General features: G+C 37.0%; 1 protein-coding gene and 1 non-coding gene across 4 annotated transcripts in view; one reads left to right on the top strand and one right to left on the bottom strand.

Moving 5' to 3' along the window:
* Sntg1 (syntrophin gamma 1) overlaps positions 1-23,518 on the top strand; it is a 482,604-nt gene that overhangs the window by 139,618 nt on the left and 319,468 nt on the right. For 2 of the 3 annotated variants that reach the window (XM_087897099.1, XM_087897101.1), the window contains exon 2: positions 15,708-15,781. The exons of the other annotated variant lie outside the window; for it this stretch is intronic. The gene's annotated coding sequence lies outside the window, so the exon portion shown is untranslated. The remainder of the gene's footprint in view (positions 1-15,707; positions 15,782-23,518) is intronic. 3 annotated transcript variants of the gene reach the window in all.
* Positions 15,140-15,245, bottom strand: LOC125391445 (U6 spliceosomal RNA). The gene has a single exon (XR_007229132.2). It is a non-coding gene; the product is annotated as a U6 spliceosomal RNA (small nuclear RNA).

Raw genomic sequence — 23,518 nt, 5'->3', positions numbered from 1 at the left:
TCTCATTATTCTCTTGCAAAGTCCATTTTTCTTTTGAGACAGGATTTCTCTGTTAGCTTTGGAGCCTGTTCTGGAACTAGCTCTTGTAGACCAGGCTGGCCACAAAATCACAGAGATTGGTCAGCCCACTACCACCTGGCTATCAAACCATTTTTAAGTATAAGATGTGAATTGCCAGACTAATAACAATTATAGCCAAACATACACACATCCCATGTAGGCTGTTTGTCTCTTCTAGCATTCCATCCACAGTAGAAACCATCAGGGTCCTAATTGCCTGCATAGTGATAGTATCTGCCATCAGCATGGGAAGAGTTTACAAATGGTAAAACTTTTTAAAATTTATTTATTAGTCTAGAGTTTAGAGTTATCAAGTAATTTACATCATGTAAGATCCTCAGAAGAGTGTCGTAGGTGGAATAATCTTGGTTGACCTGCAGAGAGATCCGGTATTCGGGTAGTTGGGTCGTGTGAAGATTTCAGGATGTAATAATGATGTCTGGCTAGCAGGTGTCACACATAGGTGTGGCACCAAAGCATGTCCTGGAACATTGTAGCCGCACACTGACTGGCTTGTCCTCAAGGAGATGACTGAGCTGTGAATCTTAAGCAGAACTGAAACAAACTACACCAAATAAATTTGATTAGAGAGAGTCACTTGGAGTCCTTAGTCTGAGCAGGTGCTCAAAAGAATGGACCAGGCTGAAAATGGCAGGGGCAGAAAGCACCCCAGGAGCGCTGCCTCATGCAGGCACATGCAGCTGGTACTCCAGGGGGATTTGCAGGCCTGCATGTGGCACTCAATCCGCTGAAGGCACACACCTCTTGCTTGTGCATGGGTGAATCTTGGCAAATCCACTGCCCCTATCAGCAAATTGGAAGATTTAAAAACCTGGGATTGGGCACGTGTTGGCTACCATGGTCAGAATGGATCTCAATTCCCTTAACTGTGCATGACTTTCAAGACATTTGAAAATATTTCAAAAGATTTCAGAGGACTGGTTGTGTGTGGGTTAGGGGGAGGCCTAAAGGCTATGAGTATTAGGCCATATTGGGTGCCAGAGGAAGTAAAAATCCATCAAGCCTTGTCAATTTATTAAGAGGTGCAATGGAAAAAAAACCAGATTCATGACCACAGAACAAGGTAGATGCCACTGCTGATCCAGTTGCCATTGTCCTGCCATTCTGCCCAAGGGTGTGATGAGGAACAGCTGCAAGGCTACTCCTGCTCCAACTAGAGGGTGGGAGGGAGGGAGGGAGAGAGAGAGAGAGAGAGAGAGAGAGAGAGAGAGAGAGAGAGAGAGAGAGTCCTCAGCTTTATCTGGTCATGTATACAGGGAGACCATGCTCTAGGGCTAGTCACCCCAATTATCATTGGTCAAAACAGATTGAATTTGTTGTTATTTTTAAGTTATACTATTATGAAATATTGATTTCTATACATTTTCAAAGCAATTTAGTCAGAAACAAATACTGATTACTAACTGTAATATAAGCTTCTTGTAATATTTAAGGAACAGAAGAATAAATTTTCCTTTTTTATCTTCCTTACTAGGCATGTGAAGATAATATGTGTTTAATTGTGGGACAGGAAAGAATATAGCCAACTATATTCTATAAAAATTAAATAAAAATTAAAAAAGAGACCCTAACAGTATAGAAGATGAATGATACAATATGGTATGTAATATAGTAACATAAATTTCATAACAATTGTTAAAAAGGAAAGCTGTGATATTAATGACCAGTGGTTGTTGATTCCGGTTATTATTTTTGTGTGTGTGTGTGTGTAGTAGAGTTTGTGTGTTTCTCTTCTTTGAGTTGTGGTTGTGAAGGGTCGCTAGATGTCTGGGTTGTTGTAGGCAGTGTTGGCAATGTTGAATTCCTTGGGTTGCAATTTTCCTTCTATTACTTTCGGGAGAACATGAACAAGAAAGGCAGGACCGTGAGGAGTGCGTTCACCCACTGATACAAGGGGACTGATCTAATGAGAGTTCACCTAGGCCAGTTGGACTGGGACTGAACGAGCACGTGATCCAATCAGATTCTCTGAATGTGGCCGGATTCTCTGAAGGTTGCTGGCACAGGGTCTTTCTGAAAAGTCATTGACAATGACACTGGGACTTGTCTCCTCTGCATATACTGGATTTTTGGGATCCAGTCTGTTTGGATGCTCACCTTCCTGGACCTGGAGGGATGGGGGGAGGAACTTTAACTTCCCACAGGGCAGGAAACCCTGACTGCTCTTAGGGATGGAGAGGGAGGAGGAGAGGAAGTGGGGGGATTGGGAGGGTGTTGGGAGGAGGGGCGGAAATGGAAACTTTTATAAATTAATAAACTTTTATAAATAAATAAAAAAATTTGAAAAAAGGAAAGCTGTGAAAACAGAAGAGGAGTTTATTTTTAATTCTTAGTGGACATTCATAGAAATCAAATGTATATTTTTAAGAAAATTCAATGACAATATCAATAATTATTATTATTCGAATTTCCTTGTTAAAAGCATTGCTTTGCAAATGATATTGATGGTGAAAGGAAGACAGTTTTCTAATAATTTCTATTTTGTTACATATAGAAACATTTAATTTGATGGTTATAATTCATGTTCTTAAAGTTTTGAGTGAAGTTTTGTAAACGTACAACGTGTTAAAAATGAAGCTTTGTACTTCCACTAAGAGGACAGTGGCAGCTGGAAACTGAGCAAAAATTCCACAACCCTCATCTGTTTTTCTGTTAACATTAGTATTTCTTCAGAATGGGGCAAGCATCTCCTGTCTAGAGTTTAAGCTTTACTTCGTTACTCTCGTGTTGTAACAGGAAAGTGCTGTGGTTATTAATTTTCTTCCCTTGAAATTGGAATGCTGAATAGAAAACCATAATTCAACTTAATGTAACTTTAGTTTGGCAATTTCACAGTTGATTTTGTTAGTAATTCCCAGGACAGGGGCCAGGGCTCGACTGTGTATCATTAAATGATTCTATCCAGCATAAATGTATTACATTGGAAATGGCCTTCCAAAGGTACCCGTTTCAAATGCATCTGTGTAAATAAAATTACAGATGCAAGTCACTTATCAGGAGCATGAGAAAGTGGCTTAGGAAAACAGACATGTCATTGTTTGGGGGCATAACTGTTTGGTCCACAGGATTTTCAGAATGTGTTTTATTGTAGCTGAAATAAGCACATACTTAAGTAAAAATTTCATTAAAGGTATGCACACACACATATGTATATATATTATAAGACATAAGCTTGAGGGCTATCTTCTTAGAATGGTAAGAGCATACAGTTGATCTCTGCTGCTGTTCAGAAATAACAGCACAACAAACACTACGCCAGGGATCTCCTTAATACAAGGTAACTGAGTTCCTAGCAAGGATGACTTTTCTGGACTTAGATCAATCATGTGAGAAAGCTTGAACCATAGTTAGCCAAGCAGGCACAGTCTTACCTGCAAGTCTCCACACCCAGGCAATACTAAAGGGCAATTAAAAATCATAAAAATTTTGTGATGAAGCTGAAGTCATAATTAGAGGGAATGATATAGTTACAGTTTTTTAATTTCAGGAAAGAGGTTTATGAAAAATCTCAGCTTTCCATTTATTATGTGTGAATTTTTTAATAAAACTTAAAGGAAACAAATGACATAAATAACAAAAAATAATCAGCTAATCACAAGATTTTATTAAATATTGTCTAGCCACACCTCACAATAACTAAAGGAATAGTAACCCATGATTGTCTTAGTCTCTTTTTCTGTTTCTGGGACAAAATACTCTAATAAAAACAATGCAAGAGGTTTTCTTGCAGGCAGAAAAATTCTAGATTATAGTTTATTATTATGTGGAAGTCAGTTCATCAGGAACTTAAATGCAGCTTTTAAATATTTTAAATGTTTTTAAAATATTTAAGTATGTTAAATATTGCATCCACAGAGAAGGGTAGAGAGCAATAAATTGACAGGTACATGTTTACTACTGCTCAGCTTGCTTACAGCTCTCTATACAGGCCAGGATTCTCTTCTCAGATAAAGGTCCCACCTACAGAAGGCAGATCTCTTAATGGCTGTGAAGATAACACCCCATCGACATCCTCACAAATCAATGCCATCTGGGCAATCATTCACTGACATTCCCTACTGAGGTGGTTGGAGATGATTACAATCCACTCTTTACCAACTTGACACACGAACACATCACTTCTAAGATACAATCTTTAACCGCTTTTCGCTAAAGTCCCATGCTTTTCTCACAATCTAAAATGTAGTCTAATTTTAAATTCCCCATAGTCTTTGAAGATTCCTTCACCTCTTAAGTCTCCTGTTAGCTGCTATGAAATCAAGTTTTATAAAATGAAGTTTATACACACATACATATGGCATACTGATATAGGATAAACATTTCAGTTTCAAAATGAAGCTGTCGAGGTCCACGGAATGATCAAACTAAACACCAGATTCAAGCACCAAAGACAAATCTAGCAACTTTGTCTTTTTGGCTGGAACTTATGATGAAAAAATATGCTAAGCTTCAAAGGGTGAATTATCTCTACCCCTCCAGCTCTGCAATCTGCTGGACATTTATCTTCTCTTTCAGGCTTATGCCAACTCCATTTTACACCTGCAGTTCATGTTAGATATCTCATGGTTTTCACATTTAACTGTTCATTCTCACACAGTGTTCAAACTTGAATTGTGCTGAAATTCTATGATATGTTTTTTTATTATTATTTAAGCTACAGATCTTTCTCCTTTCCTTCCTTCCTTCCTTCCTTCCTTCCTTCCTTCCTTCCTTCCTTCCTTCCTTCCTCCCTTCCTTCCTTTCTTTTTTTATTTCTTTCTTTGAGACAGGGGTTTTCTGTAGCTTTAGAGCCTGTCCTGAAACTTCCTTTGTAGGCCAAGCTGGCCTTGAACTCACAGAGCTCTGCCTGTCTCTGTATCTCGAGTGATGGAATTAAAATTGTGCACCACCCACAACCACACAATGATGTTTCTATTTCTTTAGTCTTTTACTATTATAAAATCATTTGAATCTGGTACTTTTTATTCCTACTGGAGCATCAATCTTTCTGATGCTGTGATTTTTTTTCTGGGATAATGGTTTTAATTGGTAAAAACAAAGCAGTGGGTAGTTCTTTTTTTGTTGTTCACACACTCTACTGTTAAGAATTTCTGAATTAAACAGTTTCCATTATCTAACAAAAGTATAATGCAGGTATTTACTATAAAATTACTGTACAAATATCTCAATTGTACATTAACTGTCTCTCAACTGACAGATAACTGTTTTCAGAATTGCTTGTATGCTTCAGTTAAATCATTTAAAATTTATGGCTTGGAAAGTATCTCATAAGTGTACCTTCTAGCATTTTTCTCAGCATTTAGATTCTAATTAAGCACTGACTCTTAAGAAATGTTTGTAGTCTGCTAAGATGAGGAATGAAGTTTGTCAATGCCAGGCGTTTGATGATTACCTTAATTTTAAAAGAACTCTAATGACACTATTCTAGTCACTGACGGGGAGTATATTGGGGTGTGAGAGACAATGATGACTGGGACATTAAACACGATGCTGTGATATTTTAAGATAGTTCGCCATGTTGTGGTGGCCCCCAACTGTAAAATTACTTTCATTGCGACTTTCTAACTAAAATTTTACTACTATTATGAATCATAATGTAATTATTTTTGAAGATGGTGATTTGCTAGAGGGGTTGTGACCCACAGGTTAAGGTCTGCTTTATTGGAGTTTAAAAGTCTGTTGTTCCCCTTATTCCCAAACTCTATCAGAAGTTTTCTGGTTTAGTGACTGAAGAGGACACTGTGCTGCAAGACTTGTAACTGATAGGCTTAGAAATTTTGGACAGAATTATGGGGTTCTCCTTTCTCTGCTCTTCTCTTGGATTCATTACTATATAAGATTATTTTTTCTTATTTTATATTTAAATACTTCTTTCATTAAATTGTGCCTTTAATATTATAATTATTTTTAATTATAATTATTATAATTATTTTCTATGACTTTATTGCTATCTCACATTCAGTTTTGCTTGTTTTAAGAGACATTAGTTTCTGCAGTTCCTGTCCTTATGGGAACTGTGTGCTGTGGTCAGCTGCAGAGCTAGGGTGGGTCTCAGCCTCCTTCAGCCTTCTAGAAGCATTTCATGGTGCATCTGAGTTTCAAGTTCCTAAATTTTGTTCGACTATTTTTATGTCCTTTGAAATTTCTTACCTCCTCTCAGTGGCATTTTGTACAATTGTAGTGACATTTCATTTGCATTTTAATAAATAAAGCTGGCCTGAAGATCAGAAAGTAAAACAGCCCCACTGGTCAGCCTCACCGACCAGTCAGTGGTAAACTCACACCTTTAATCCCAGTATCCACACTAGTTTGCCTTAGAAACTGGGCAGTGCTTCACTTTATTCCCAGTGGTACATATCTTTAATCTCAGTTCTAGAGGGGAATATCAAATGGGAGGAGACAGCTCACAGACACAGTCTCATTCTGAGATTCTTGGAGGCAAGACCGCCATTGGGACTGAGGTAGAGGTAAGTGCTAGTGACTGGCTGTTTGTTTTGTTGAACCCCGATTTCTCTTTCTGAGTTTTTATTAGTCATGCTTCATTCCGTGTCCAGCTTTTGGGGCACAAATTTAGAAAAAAACGGCTTGCCTGAGTCTTTTTAGCCACTAGCTCAGGCCAGAGCTGGGATAGGAATTCCAGCCCTAGGAATTCGAACTCAAACCTAGCCACCCGAGTTCCAAAGATGCACTAGCGCTCACTGATCCCATCTGCCTGATTTAGCTTCCTCTCCGCCACGCCCATCTTTGCTGCCACCAAACAGGACACCCACACAGCTTCCTACAGCCTCCCTGTAGCTTCCTGTGGATCCTACAGTCCCACAGCTTGTCCATAGCCCCGCGTGCAAGCGTCTCCCACACGGCTACTGCAGCTTCCCCTGACTCCTGCAACCAGTGTGCAACCTGACCTGCGTCTTTTTAACAAAATTTTGTTCAGTTGGATTTGAGTTCGGCTTAGAAAATCCACAGGTTTTTCGGGCTCACATAGTTATTACGCCTTAAAAGTCTCAACTAAACCAGGATTTTAACAGATGTCAATCATCTGCTAACTATAAGTATTTTTTTTTTAAATTTGTAAATCACTCCTAAGATAATGACAGATAATCTCTCCATCCAGGAATTTAATAATCATTTTGTTTCTATTATGGATGAAGTTCTAAGAGAGGTATATGACTTACCTGACACTTAAACATTCTTAGCCATAGTTGTTGTATAATTAATATTATATCTTTAAAGAAATGGTTTGATAACAAAGTCAAGAATGAGAAACTTTTAGAAACGATACAGACTTTACAGACTAGTAATGAGAAGTTGGCTGAAAAGACTCAATACATTGAAAATGATAATCATAATGTGACAGGCAAAATTCACTCCGTGTCAATGGGTTATGAAATCTTATAAAATGGTAGTGTTAGATTATTCGAAAGAATTTATACTATTGAAATTGACAATCAAAAATCTGTTAAAAAGTTATGACAAGCTGGTAGGTAGAACATCCCTCCAGGAAGACAATCTACATAACATCCAAATAATCTCTAAGGATGAGAAGATGTTATTAATGGAAAAAATTTCAAAACTTGAAATCACATGTGCAGAATAAAAACCAGAAATTAATTGATTTGATGAAGTAATTAGAAATATTCACAGGTCCAGAGACTCAGACTTTGTAAAAGACAAAGTGATAAAAAGATTTGAACTGATTAGGGAGCTTGTCAGAACTGATGAACAAGGAGAGGAGGTGCAGGAAAAAGACGATAATAAAGATTTAGCATCACCAGTACCTCTCAGAGTCAGAGATGACTTACCTAGAGTTTTAGCTACTTATCCTGTTACTGCCTATGAAAAGCCAGCAAATACTCAATACCCCAAAGGATATACAGAATGTAAATGGGAACCTATATCGAAGATCTAAAAGATATCAAAGAAGCAGAAGTATCTTATGGCATGCTTTCACCATATGTGGGGGAGTTGTTAAAGACATGGGTTTCAAGAAATAACACATGATTGGCTTTAACTAGTCTCAGCCGTACTAGACCATGATCCACAGCTTCAGGGGAAGAGTTTTTGGAGAGAAGAAACTATGACCCTTGCATATAAAGGTAAAGTCAAAGGTTTTGAGGCCTTCCAAGATAAAATTCTTGGTGAGGGCCCTTATGCTGATCTGGACAGTCAAGCTACTACAACAAATACACATTGTCCTTAAGCCATAGAGCAGTCTTAAATGCTTGGAACAAGATTGAAGAACAAGAAAAAAGAATAGAATCATATACTAAGGTTATACAAGTCCCCAAAGAACCCTTTTATTGATTTTTTTTTTACAAAGATTTAACTAAAGCTGTACAAATAGGGGTAGTAGATCCAGAAGTGAGATGAGTCCTCATTGAATCTCTGACTTTTGAAAATGCTATCTTAGAATGCAAAAAGATATGTGGGACTTTAAAGGTCAGATCAGCATCCAATGGATGAATGGATATTGCATACAGCCAATATTCAGTTATTTGGCTCTGTGCCAATATTTCATAAGTTAATCATGGAATATGATTTGTAAGCACTTTCCTGAATCTCTAGTTCACCATTGCATGGACAACATTTTGATAACTGATTCAAATGTAGATTCTTTAGAAAGAATGTTTGAGAAGTAAAGAAAATTTTGCATCTTTGGGGATTTCAAATTGATCTGGAAAAATACAAAGAGGAGAGTCTATCAGTAATCTAGGTTACAGAAAATTAGAACACAAAAAGTACAAAATAGAAGAGATTGCAGACCCTTAATGATGTCCAAAGATTACTAGGAGACATTTCCAATCTATGGTTCATTACTGGCATCAACCTGATCAAATAATTCATTTAAACAAAACCTTAGATGGTGACAAAGACTTAAATAGTCCCAGGGAATCAGCTAAATCTAAGATAGAAGTGTCTTTGAGTGGTGAAAAATCACAGAAGGCACATGTGGATTGTGTGGATCTGAATCGTAACTGCGTTCTGGTCATAATAACCTCCAAATATTCCCATACAGGAATTTTAATACAGAGGGAAGATATTATTTTAGAATGGATCTTTTTATCACATAAACCATGTAAAAAATTGAAAACTTTTGTGGAAAAGGTCTTTGAATTAATTATGAAAGGAAAATTGAGTCTTCATCGTTTAGCAGGAATAGACCCAGAAGAAATTATAGTACCTTTTAATTCTGATAAAATTAACAAATTATGGGAAGACAGTGAACCCTGGCAAAGAACTTGTACTATTTTTTGGGAGAGATAACAACTATCCCAAAAGTAAGAGAATTTGACTTAAAAAGATAGCTAAATGCATTCTTCCTCACATTGTATTGAATACACCAATAATTAGAACCTCTACATTCTATACTAATGAAAATAAATCAGGAAAAGCAGGTTACAAATCAGAATATTTATGTAAAGTGGCGCAAAGCCCTTATGATTCTGCTCATTGTTTGGGGATTTTATTAGACTACCTTCTGATCAATAAATCAAATGTAGGTTTCTCATGTCTGACATAAAGGTATTGACCTTTGGGAAGCAAGGGGAAGTAGCTCTCTTGGTATCTGAATGTAATATGCAAGCTGCCAATGGAGAAAAATCCATTGATTGTCCTACCTATCTGAAAAGCCTATGAATAATAATAAGGACTGAGCTGGTAAAATATTCCCTATGATGGAATGAGCACTTTTATCTTGTGGGTAACCAAGAGCTAGTTAATAGGATTTATGTCTAATCTACTCAATGGGAAGAAATTTATGCATGATGTTATAAACCTACCTAACTACTCATGACTAAGAAAGGCATAGATGGACTCTAGAGAAGAGCCCACTAATTGCCAGTTTCCTAAACAAATATAATTTCTAGCTTTAGTTTATGAAATTATTTCATGTCTACAGATATAGTGTAGCTCTCATCCTTCATCAAAGGAACAACTATTTTTACAACAGATGGAGGTGGTAACAGGGACCCACATTTCTGGCCAGTGTGCAGAAAATTTGTGACTCTGGAACTCAGAGCCCCAGTTGAAACATCTACAATGTAGCCTCTACACCTTAGAATGAGTGAAAATTAAAGAAGAAATAGCTGAAAGATTAGATAAAAAGAATCCAGGAGCTAGCATGTAAAATAAAATAAATAAATAAAAAAGAACAGCAGGAAAAGAATATCTGGTGATAGGTAGTGTGTTCTTGACTCTCAGTAATATTGTTGCCTAAACAAAATCAATATAATGGCAATACCAGCTGACATGTTAGCAAAGGTTGTGGAAATTTCACAAGGCCCTATCACTAATTAAATAGTTTCAGGAAGGCAGTGACTGCTAAGAGAGGAAGGATTAGTTTTCTCCATGAAAAAATATCTTTGATAGGTTATCCTATTCTTAGTCATCAGCCTTAAACTCAACTACATGTGCATAGCAGCAAATGGGCTGAGTAGATCGTGTGTGTAATTAAAGAAGAAATGGGGATGGGAAGGATACAGGAGGATTTGGCGGTGAGAGAAGAAACAGTGAAAATGATGTGACTACAGCACTTGTGTGAAACGCTCAAGAAAAATTAGAAATTTAAATAAAAGTGATTTTTTTTTACCCCAGGAGATATTCTGTTTCAGTGTCAAGATGTTAAAGGGATGCCTGTCGGTCATGCGCCATGAGTGGCAATCCTCACTGACTGGTGTCTGCCAGTGTAAAGACATACTTTTCAGACATTAAGACACTTAAAACTGTGTTGCATTTTAACTGAACCACAATGATCACACATTAGCCACTAGGTGATATTTGGTTGCAATTTTCTTTATGGTATATCACATAATACATGCTGTACCATAAACTTTTTTTTCTTTGTCTGTTTTCTTTCTCTGTCCCTTCACAGATTCCCAGTTTCCCAGCAGTCACTCAGATTTGCTGATATACAAATAGAAAAATCCATACAAAGCACCTAAGCTGTTTGGCCTTTCATTCTTTTCAGGATCCAGCCTTGCTGGGTTCATAAGGTCCAGGGTTGGAGCGTGTAGATTGGAAATGTTAGGCAGAAGAAAACAGAGATGCAAAAGAAAAGACAGAGACACATGATAGAGTCAGGAGGGCAGTCCAGTGAATACAAAATCCACCTACATTTATTTTTCATAGGCTTTATATACCACAATCCAAAGAGGAGTGGGAAGAAAAAAAGACCTCTTTACCAAAATGCAAAAAACAAAGTTATCACCTTCTCAAATGCTCAAAGTATCAAAAAACCACACCCTAGGTCAAAACCTCTTGTTAATAGCCACATTCTGGGTCGAACCTCCTGTCAATAACCTTGAAGGAACAAGTATAGGCCTGAACTCTCTGACCTTTGGGCACCAACATATCCCCCCCCTTTTTTATTTACTTAGGCCTGCATTTCTACTACAGAATAGACTATGTGCCTGCCTTAGGATGTCTTCTTCCACCTTTCAAACTTACCTGTAATCGGTACATAGATTACGTAGTGGATGTGCTCACTTAGGTTGCTTGTATACCTAAGAAACCAAACTTTACAAACAGATTTAAATATTTGTCCATTAAACAAGTTTAAAAATCACTACATGATCTAGTAGGAATATTCTCAGTAGGCATCACTCTCTAGACAGAGATATTTTTATATACTTAAAACAATGACTGTCTAAAAAGCAAAAGTTTTGTATGATGGAAAAGTTTATTGAATTAATCTATAAAATTTATAGCCTCTATATTATTGGCAACTATATTTACTTTTTGAATAAAACCATTTTCAAAATAATTTAATCCTAGCATTATTATTGTTGCCAATTTTAGAAAACAATTTTAATGAGATTATTTTATTGACTCATCACTTTTCTGCTGTGCAACTTGGCTACTTTACATCTGATGAATTTATTCCATTTTAATTATTTGAATAAATTTTAGAAACAAAAATGTTTTATTTGGTTAAGTAGGATATATTATAGGTTTTGTAAAGAGGAACGCTATTATATAATCAATGGTATGGTTTCTGTTATAGCAAATATCCGTGGCATATTAATTTTATGAAGAAAAGATTTTATTCCTTTCATGCTCCATAGGTTGAACATTGCTTAGCTCTAGGGAAGATGATGTCGTGGTATCCTGTCATGCCAGTAGCAGGTGCACAGAATGAGCAATCAACCTCAAATTAAAAATCAGAGCAAGACTGCAGTCCTGACAGAACTGTTGGCTCTGCTTTACCTGTTGGTATGATGCTCCTTTTCCACAGCATGTGACAAGACTATTTTCATTTCTGTTAATTCTTATGAGGGACTCCTCAAATCCAAACATCTTGTGAATAAGTCTTCCCTTTCAGATTTTCCCAACATTTCTCTAGTCATTCATACATCTTATGGTGCTCGATCAGAGTGGTTGCCCGTTTGGTTAGATACTCTGTACAAACAGTATGTTAGATATTTCCAGGTTCTCTGCTGCCATGTAATGAAAAAAGTTAAAACTATTAGGAGTACTCTGATTTATTACATTACAGCTCCTGTGAGTGATACCCTTGGGAGAAGCTAACCAGTTAGTTTGGATTTAGTGCCTCAAGAAGTTTTAGTCATAGTTAGCTAGGTATTATCAGAATTTCTTCCAAACACGCATAAGTAGCTGTTAACAAGATTATTTTCTCAATAGATCTGACCTATAGACCACATTTATTTGCCTAATAGGCTGCTAATTAACAACAATAAATCTCTTCTATATGAACTGACCTGTGACAGGGCAGCTAACTAGTGGAAAGGGGAGGAGAGATATCATAGGAGGAAGAAGTGGTTTTTTTGTTGATTAATCTATAAAGTGTCACATCATTTTGTTTTATTCTAGTGACACAGATCATGTGCTTCATAGTGAATAAAAAGTTACTCAAAATTCCATGTAAGACCATATGGCATGTGGCACATGCTTTCCTGCACTATATAATTTGACAGGGACTGACAAATCTATTGTTTTTCAGTAACTCTCCTTCAATGAGTAGGATGAATGTAAGAAGATGAGGTAGTCTTTGAGGTCAATCTTGAGAAGCGTTTACTGAATTGAGTCAATTTGTGCTCCTCTAAACTTCTATAACAGACCAAATTCCTAATCTAACAGCTGATTTCATCGGAGGTAGAAGTCTTCTGATGTCTCAGTTTCATTTATCACAGAAATTTGTGACACTTATGACTTCTGAAGCTCAAGGATCATTTTGAGAGCCATTGAATTTAGCATATATTTTGTTCTAAGTTAAAGATAGTTATTTTTTCAGAATAGAATGAAATGAATTAGAAGATGCCTAAACTATTTCAGAGTTATGCTTTCTACATCAGTTTTCCTAAGAGTCAATGCTGCTATAAGCTGACATACAATATAAATATTAAACACAGACTGATTTTCCTTCTTCTTATTGTGCATCTACACTATCCCTGTTGAATTGCTTAAAACCTCTTGAGGCATTGTTTATACATTATTTTTATATTTTATGAAACTGATTCAACATGTCAACATAGTTAACATTTCAAAGGACACTGCCATGAACATGGGATTGACTGGGCATGTGAGTTTTGTACTCAAAATGAATATCTGGTTAAAAAATAGAAGGTGTGTGTGTGTGTGTTATGTTATATGCCATATAAATATTACATTTTAAATAAAATGGTACTCCTCACAATTTACAGGATAATTGTTAAAGAGGAACTCTCAGCTATGCAGTCTGTGCAGGAAACATCTGCCCAACACAAGCCCAGTCAAATTTCCAGCATAAATGGAAGAGTAATTTATGAGGACCCACCCATAACTAGAGAGATATTGGCTGAGAGCACATGGGAAAGTGTCATAATTTTTCTTCAAGATTTACCAGCAAGAGACTCACGCTGCTCTTTATGATCCTCTGCCCATGAAGACATAGGCAGCGCTAAACTGATAATAAATTGTGTCTTCTTAAGATCATTTTAAATCTTTATCTCAAACTTGTTCCAAATGCTACATTCAGGACATGAAATTAGGGATGATAGGGACATGAGGGATGGCTTTGAGATGAGTAATGACTTGAGTTGAGGATGAATGTAATCAAAATACATTCTAAGAAATTGAAAAAATGTTTATTATTTAAAAAATATATATTAAGTTAAAACAAACACCATTGGACCAAATCTGGGGATTGTAAAACACCAGAAGGAAAAGGCAGAAAGAAAAGGCCCTAGAGTCAGAGAACTACTGTTCACAAACTCAGGAGTCACATAAAAATATCAAACTAAAATCGCAGGGGTTACCCAGTGCCAGCCTCCGCACTCAGGGTTCAGGGCATGATGTCTGCAGCAAGGGACAACAGGCTTCGAAAAGGGATCTGAGTGGAAGAACAAACTGACTCAAGCGTGTTTCTTCCACATATTTCTTTATTCGCTGGTGAGAAAGGAAAAAAAGGACTGTTCCCCACAAGGTGTTTAGTTTTTTAGCACATACAGACAAAATTAGTAATTCCATAGACGGTAACAATGGTATCAAGCATGCTTTACACAGAATCATAAAAACAGGTAAAGGAGGCCTCTCACATCTCAGAGAAGGAGGCGTGGCTGTGAAGCTCCCCAGCAGATACCAGGAGGATTAATTGGTATGTGACTTTAAATCACTACAAAGTGCTAGGAAGAAGTTTTTGTGCATTAACTACATTTCTTAAGTGTCACTAGTTAAGCTGGACGTTTATGACTCTGAGCATTTCCACTTCCTTTCCTGGTGGTTGGGAGCACAGCACCGGTCACCAGGGTAACCTGCAGGCTTAGAAGGAAGTTGAAAGTGCTTGATTGGCTGACAACCAAGTGGGAAGGAATTTCTATCTCTAGGACTGGTGTAGCGACCCAGCCCCTTTTCCCTGCATCTCTAGGAGTAAAAAGCATTAACAGTTATTTTCCTGGGCTATGATCTTCTGTTAATTGGAACCAAGGTGAAGGATAAATACAGACGTGTTAGGTTAGAGCAAAGGGCCAGTAAATTACACTTTCCTGAGTCTGCTGCGAGAGAAATTAGGCAGGTTCATCAGTAAGAGAATTTTTTTTATTTTATTTTTGTTAACCACATCAATAAAAATATGGAGTGCTTCAAGGATTTTTATGTCATGCTTGCACAGGGGCCAAGTTAATCTTCTCTGCTCAGTCTAGTTTTCCGGTCCATGCTGCCAAAGCTAGGACTCACTTGTAAACTCTTTTACAGCTACGGATTTTCTGCATGGCGTATCTCTTCCTATGGTGTTGCTAACTGACTTCCTCAGCCTCCTTTCTTATGCAGCACTGTACCACCAGCCCAGGGATTCCACTACCCACAGTGAACACTCTCTGCCATCAATCACTGATTAAGAAAATTCTTTACAGCTAGATCTTGTGGAGACATTTTCTTAACTGAGGTTCCTCCCTTTCAGATGACTATAACGTGTCAAGTTAATATAGAACAATCCACTGTGCATTGCTATATTGAAAATATCGTATTTTTCTTTTCAGTGATCTCAGAGACTTGGAGTATGATTGATGTGAACATAAATATGTATGCTAAACTCTGGGGGAAAGCCAGTATGTTCAATGCATTGATCCATTGCTTCTGCATGGAATGCTTTGGAGACTTATTTATGTTTTTTATTTTTCTATTTTCACTTCTAGTCTGCTCTCCAGGATGTTGAGATTGCCCAAGAAATAACGCTGCAAAGAAGACTTACCACTCTACCTAAATTCAAGTAAGACATCACTTGGCAATAAAATAGCATTTGTAGATTTTAATTAATGAAAAAATTACTATTTTCTTTATGACTGTAAGACAGTTATTATCCTGAATGTTATGCTTCTTGAAACATCATTTGCTGTTTTGAAAAATCTGGGGGCTCTTACCCTTTTTCTGGTGTGGGAAAAACAGCAGTATTCTGAACATGCCCAGATTTTAGTCATAGTGTAGTATTGGATGAGTCTTTTGTGAGGACGGTATTGGTTGTATTTATTTCATTCTTCTTACACATCATTCAGGAGAAGAGAAATGTCTGCTAGTTCTGTACATTTGCATGTGTGTATGCAGGAGCAGTTCTCAACCTGTGAGTTACATCCTTCGTAAAACACCTATTCAATAGTGTTCGGAACGGAGACACTGATCAGTACCAAAATTACAGTTATGAAATATCAATGAAAATAATTTTATGGATAGAGATCACCACATGAGCAACTCTATTCAAGGGTCACTGCAACAGGAAGTTGAGAAATACTGGTATGTAGTAGTGTGTGTATGTACTTTTATATTTGTATCGAGTTTGTATGCACAGTGCATAACCCGTGTGTGTGTGTGTGTGTGTGTGTGTGTGTGTGTAGTTGTTTTTGTAGAAGGTAGCATTCAATGCTGGGTGTCGTCCTCAGTTTATCTCCACTAAGATTTTTCAGATAGTGTTTCTTTCTGAATCTGAAGCTCACAGATTAGGCTAAACATACTTGCCAGTCAGCCTAGGGAAATACCCAGTCTCTGCCTCTCTAGGGCTAACATGACAGACACATACTACCATACCCAGAATTTTTTTTTTTAAACATGCACTGACAGGGGTCAACTCAGGTCCTTAAACAACAAGTTTTTTCCTGTTTGAGGCAGTTCGTTTAAAATACAAGTATATTTGGTATATGATTAGATGCCTCATCATGACATATATTGGAGTCCCATTTGGCAGAGAGTTGAACTGTCTGGAATAAGAGAACATAAGTAATGTCTTCTGGAAGGATATAGAAAAACCATTCCCACCATGCTCCATATCAGGGAAAGTGGGGGCGTTCATTTGTCTAGTGATGATTTAGAATTAAGCTTCTTCCAGGAGCTGCTGAAAGATCAGTGTTGTCCATAACCTTATACCAGGACAAATGTCAGATTTTGAAAGGACCGCATGCTACTTATTAGAAAAGGTAGAACCCTTGTTCTAAAGTTGAACTGGTAATTCTGTTTATTTTCTTAATGAATCATCATGGCATATTTGAATTCCTACCTTGTGGACTATAAAGAACCGCTGTGCGGTATTAATGACAACCAGTGAACTCATTGCTCCCTGTTGTGTTTCACGATGTGCTAGTTCTTACAAGTGTGTTGTGTGTGCTGAGGTTCATGATACTTTAGATATACAATTGGAAGAATGCCTGAGTGCATATCTTCATGTTATAGAAAACACAGAAGTTTGGAAATTCATGCTATGGGTTTTTACGAGTTCAGCACCCTGCCTGAGCTCCATAAAGCTAGAGTCAAATTCTTAAACACATGAGATTAAAAGCTACCAGGCCTCAGTCTAATTTGCTTATCATCCGGTGATACCAAGGAACTTGAAAGATACCAAGAATCTGTTGCATATGGAAAAATGTACTGGGCCATGAAATATACTAGGTTTATAAAGACTCCTCTCAAAAGATAGAAGTAGCTCTCATTTATCAAAATCTACGTTTTCATTTGCTATAATACCAGTTACCTAAAATCCATTGCATTTCAAAATAATGCATGATATTTTTCAGAAATAAAAAATTGGAGAATTTAAGAGACATGACCTTTTGAGTGTAGTGTTGATATCTTGCGTCGTAACACTTGTCCCATCTGAGCAAAAGTCATCAGCAAATTATTCATTCCACAGCCATCTCTGTGAACAGGGTGACACTTGAGATATGAGAGTGTATGCTAAAGAAGCATAATTTTTGTAATTAATGGCTCCACATTAGAAGAACATTGATGCTGATGATTTCATTAGAGTGCACTCTCATAGTATTTCTTTTATACCATTAGTTATTGTTAACCTCTTCCTGTACCTCATTTATAAATTCAATTTTATAGCTAGTATGCATATGAAAAACTGGTATGCCTGCAGTTTCACTCATCCACTTGTCTCCAGACCTGTACTAAGATTTATGAATTGTTAGAGCTTTAAGTGTGATGGACAGGGAGAGGGAAGAAAGAGTTTTAGGAGTACTGGGGAGGTTCACTTGGCAGCTAGTCACATGCTCAAAGTATGTTCTGACAAGTACACAAGAGCAGTTAACATTGTGCTGTTTTGTACTCTTGTGCAATGGAATCTCAAATATCCTTCCTGCTTCTTCTGTATACAGAATGCACATGCTTAAGTCCTGCTCACATATACTCATATGCAAAATAAGCATGGTTCCATTCTTGGATGGGGCAGGGCCCCTGAACAGTAAGTAGTGACTTTTTGACCAAGGTGCCAATGGCTGTCCAAGCTGCTTGATCGTCTTGTGTTCACTGATAATTCTGTCAGAACAAGATTATGCTATGTGTTAAGTATTCTAATTACCAAATTTGATGTTGCCGTTCTTTTTGTCTGTGCTACTGGGATGTTTGTGGCATATACATTTTTTTTTTACTTTGTCATATCATAACCTGTTTTCTCTGTGCATGATCAGCTGCCCACAGAATTGTTCAAGTTTCTGGTCCTTTTGGACATGTTAATGATTCTGGAAGTCACTGGTTTTCTTAAAAAAAAAAGTCTTTATTTTTAGTTTTTCTGACTAACTGTTCATGTTGGATAAAGTAGCATAAATGTAATGCAAGCCAGTTTTGCTTACTTTAGTGACTACTTGACCTCTGTGGCTCTCATTCTCTTTTTCTTCTTTCTTTCTTTCTTTCATTTATTTGAGGCAGGGTTTCTCTGTGTAGCCCTGGGTGTCACTCTGTAGACTAGATTGGCCTCAAACTCAGAAATCTGTCTGCTTCCCTAAACTTTTTAAAATGACAAAGTGTGTAGATGCCTTGACTGTACTTGACTAAGAATACTATAGATAATGCAGCCACAGTTTCTGACCAGGTTATCAGGAACTAGAATTAAGGAAACTGAATTGTGCCTTAGCTGTTTGCTTTATTTTATCTCGATGAAAGTTAAAAGACAGAAACCTTAGTTTCTCCTTGTGTCCTCAGGACTTCCTATTATTCCAAAATACATAGAGACCCAAGCAACACCTCAGAAAAAGTAATGAATGGATGGTAACATCTTTATAGTTAAATTTTAAGCATTTCAAAGGTTTTTTAATTAAAATTGAAAACACTGACTATAATATAATTTTCAAAGTGATTGTCTTTCTCTCCCAGAGTCTGTTTTAGAAAACTTTGTGAAAACACATGGTGGTACTTCTTCCCTCTTTTAGCAGGTTAATCTAGGCTACTTTGGGATTTATTAAATTTTACTCTTAGAAAAAAATCAGTGAAGAGGAAGCCCACACAGGTGAATTCTTCTGTTGACATTTGGGAACAACAATGGAGCATATAAGTATCTATCCAGAGGATTTATAAGAAAATCTTTAGGTCATGATCACATACTTTTGATAATATAGGAAAACAGTTGATATTTCTCAAAATTTTCTCATAAATATTACATTGAATACTGGTTCAGGACTCAAAACTTAAGAGTAGGATATGAAAAACTCAGAGCAAGCAACTAAAGTGATATACACATAGACTGTCTTCCTGTGCCTTAGGACCAGCTCCTCATTCTTTCTGTGTCCCCCTCAAATGTCTGCTGTATTAAACTGATAATCCACATGATATCACTGTCCTCATACAGCCTCACTCACTGCAGGTAAGCCTTCTGATTGATATCATTTTTTTCTTTTTTAATTTCCCACCAGATTTCTTTACCTCTTCTCCTCTTAGCTCTTCCCTATGTCCCTTCAGCCTTCCCCACTCCTCCACTCCTCCATTGTTATTCAGAAAAGGGCTGTTCCTATGTTAATCCTACCTTTTCAAGAATATGGGAAATCTTTCCATTTTCTCAATCTTCTCTAATTTCTTTCTTCAAAAACTTGGAATTCTAATTATACTCGTCTTTCATTTGCTTGGTTAGAGTTACACATATTTTATATTATTTGTAGCGATTTGAAGGGTGTGGTTTCCCTGATTTCTTTCTCAGCCTGTTTATCATTTGTATATAGGAGTGCAGCTGACTTTTTAAATGAATCTTGTATATAGCCAATTCACTAAAGGTGCTTATCAGCTGTGGGATTCCCTGGTAGAATTTTGGGGATCATTTATGTATACTTTTATATCACCTGTGAATAATGATACTTTGCCTTCTTCCTTTCCAATTTGTATCCCCTTAATCTCCTTTTGTTGTTTTATTATTACTCTAGCTAGAATAGCAGGTATTATAGTGAATGGATATGGGGAGGGTGGATAGTGCCTTGCTCCTGATTTTAGTGGAACTGCTTGGAGTTTCTTTCCATTTAACTTAATGTTGGCTATTGGGCTGTAATATAGTGCTTTTTATTATGTTTAGGTATGTTCCTTGTATCTGCATTTTTTTCCAAGACCTTTATCATGAATGGGTGTTGGCTTTTGTTAAAGGTTTTTTTCAGTATCTAATGAGATGATTGTGTGGTTTTTTTCTTTCAGTTTGTTTAAGTGGTGGATTACATTGACAGATTTTTGTATGGTATGTTGAACATCTCTGCATTTCTTGGATGGAGCCTGTTTGATTAAGGTAGAGAATCTTTTAGATGTGTTCTTGGATTTGGTTTGTGAGTAGTTTATTGAGTATTTTTTGCACCTATGTTTTTAAGGGAAATTGGTCTGTAATTCTCTTTTTATCTGGTGTATTTTGGCATGTGTGACATTTGGGGGTTGTGTGGGGTGAGCACTTCCCTGGCTTTCAGGAAGCTGGCCTGGCCTCTGATGGGATACAAACCTTTCACTAGAAGTGTGGACTGGGATATCTCTTGTTACCATCTTGATGATCTCTCTTGTGGACAACAAGACCAGTCTGTAGTACGGATTCCCTCATTTACTGAGGGTAAGGAGCTGGGGCATCCCGCACACTAGAGCTCACCTGACTGGTCACAGAGGTCCTGCTTTTCTCAGAGCAATTGGTTATACAAACAGAAGTTTAGAGCTTTGGAGTTCATTGATCAATTGCCGATAGTACAGTAAGAGAAAGGCCGCCTGCATGAGAGGATCCTTGTATTTTGAAATCATGTATCTTAATGATACCCATCTTAATGTTGCCCATTTTAGGGCATGAGTTTCTTCAGCGAACATCACCATTCTTGTTCACATTCATATCTGTGTGACAGCTCATCACACCTCATTTCCTCAGACTCAGCAATGAGCTCTAGAAAATTCATCACATATACTTTGATATTGCTCTTCTGCTTTTCAAAATTCTTCTCTAATATTTTACATTCTGATTGCAGTTTCCCCTCCCTCCACTCCTCCCAGTTCCTCCCCCCAATCTCCCTTCTCCTCCAGATCCCTTCCTCTTCCATTTCCTTCCAAAAAGGGAAGGCATCCCAGGGTTATCAACAGAAGATGGCATAGCAAGTTACAATTAGACTAGGCACAAGGTCTCATATCAAGGCTGGACAAGGCAATTCCATAGGAATAAAATCTAAAGTAAAGCAAAAAAGCAAAAGCAAGCATAATAGAAAATATACATCTCTTCATGGTTTACTGCCAATTTCTTAGACCTTAATTATAATTGTAAACTTTTTTATTGTTTGTGAATTTCAGACATGTTTATAATGACTTTTGATACTAGTATCCCCATTTCCTGTGCTCCAGTTCTTCTGTCACTCCCACAATTTTACCTCCAAACTTCATGTGTTATTTTTTTAAATATGGAATCCACTTGGTGCATGCATGTATGACCACTTTAGAGTATGGGTAATCTTACAAGGGTCATATCTCTGATGAAAACTCACACACTTTCTCTCTGCTGCCATCAATTATGGGCTTCAAAACTAGTAGTAGGACTTAGTGAATGCCTCCAACCATGCTGGGATGTTGACTGACCTGATCTGGTGCAGGGATTATGTATGTCATCAGAGCCACTGTTGAGTTCATGTGTGCAATGGTCTAGTTATGTCAGGAAAATACTATTTAGCTCCAAAAACCTACTACCTCTAACTTTTACCGTCTTTCTCTTTCCTTTTCCTCAGTGACCTATGACATTTGGAGTGGGGAATGTGCTATATATTTTGCATCTAATTTCTTTGCATGCTGACCAGTTGTAGCATCTGTATTAACTGCTATCTACTACTGCAAAAGAATTGTCTCCAATGAAGGCTGAGAGATGCAGTAATCCATGGATATTAAGTTTAGAACTTTGGGGGAAGTTTGATTCTACTTCCAATTAGTGGGATAATAGTAGTAGATTCTATCCTAGGATCTATGACCTAGACAACTAGGAAGTTTGATCCAGGTAAGTTTTCAAGTTAGTACATGTTCAATTTCTCCTTGTTCTGTAACTGAAGAGTGTGGTGTCTTAAGTAAAGTCCTTACTGTCAAGACTTAGAGAGTAATAACAGTGACAATAGTCTGTAATATTTGGGGGTTCTATGGAACCCCAGTGATCAATAACTCAATAAAAGCTATTTAATACTCAGAACTAGGCAGGTTTACTTCATAGCCTATGCTGTCCTGAAGATGCATTGTCTACCCATCATAAGGCAATCCAATTTAGATTGCATATATACTATATGTTATGTTATAATATATCTAAGACATATGTATATGTATAGCCGTATTTATATGCATACATACATGCTCATATATTTTACAGACTATCTACGATTGTAAGTTTCCATATGACTTTTCCAGGGACTTTTACTGCTATTTATGCCCCTTCAGACTCCCTCCTCTACCCTGCCCTCCAGTCTCTCATCCCAGGTAGCCATCCCAGTTTAATGTTTCCATTTCCACTTCCATACAGCTCGTGTTCCATTCTCATTCCTCAAAATTCCTTTAATGGATATACACTAAGTTCCTGACTTCCACAGGTACTCCAGTTTAAGCATACTTACCCAAAGATTCAAATTGACAATCAACATAGAAAAGATAACTTGTGTTATCTCTTTTTTGATCTGGTTGACCTCACTCAAAATTATTTCCAGATCTGTTCATTCATCTGAACACTTATGTGCAGGTGAAAAGTATTCCACTTTAAATATGTAGTGCATTTTGATGATTGATTCATCTAGAATGTTACCTGAGTATTGTCAATAGAACAGCAATGAACTTGAATGGAAATAACTCTGCAGAAATATATCAAACCCTTCAGGAATGTGCCGAATAATAGTATAGCTGGTAATATGGTGCATCTGTCTCCTCTTATTTTGAGAAGTTTACTCATTGATTTATATAGTAGTTGTACCAGTTTGTACTTCCATCAAGAATGAATAAATGTTCTTTTTCTTGCACATCCATGCCAGCATTCACTGTCATTTTAATTTTTAGTCTTAGTTATTCTGATTGGAACGAGATCCGAAAATAGCTAGTAGAGCATCTTATACAACTGCTGCCTTTCAAATGGGGTGGTTACTTATGAAAGAATAAAATTAGAACTTTATCTCTGACCTTTTGTGAAACTCAAGTGCAAATGACTCCGATATAAGCCCTTAAACACAGAATCAGCTGGAGGAAAAAACCATCAATTATATTTGAGCTCATAGGTAATTTAAAAGGCTTG

The sequence above is a fragment of the Myodes glareolus genome, chromosome 16 (genome assembly GCF_982192425.1).
Source record: "Myodes glareolus chromosome 16, mMyoGla1.1, whole genome shotgun sequence".
Lineage (NCBI taxonomy): Eukaryota > Metazoa > Chordata > Mammalia > Rodentia > Cricetidae > Myodes > Myodes glareolus.
This window is presented reverse-complemented; position numbering and strand designations above follow the sequence as displayed.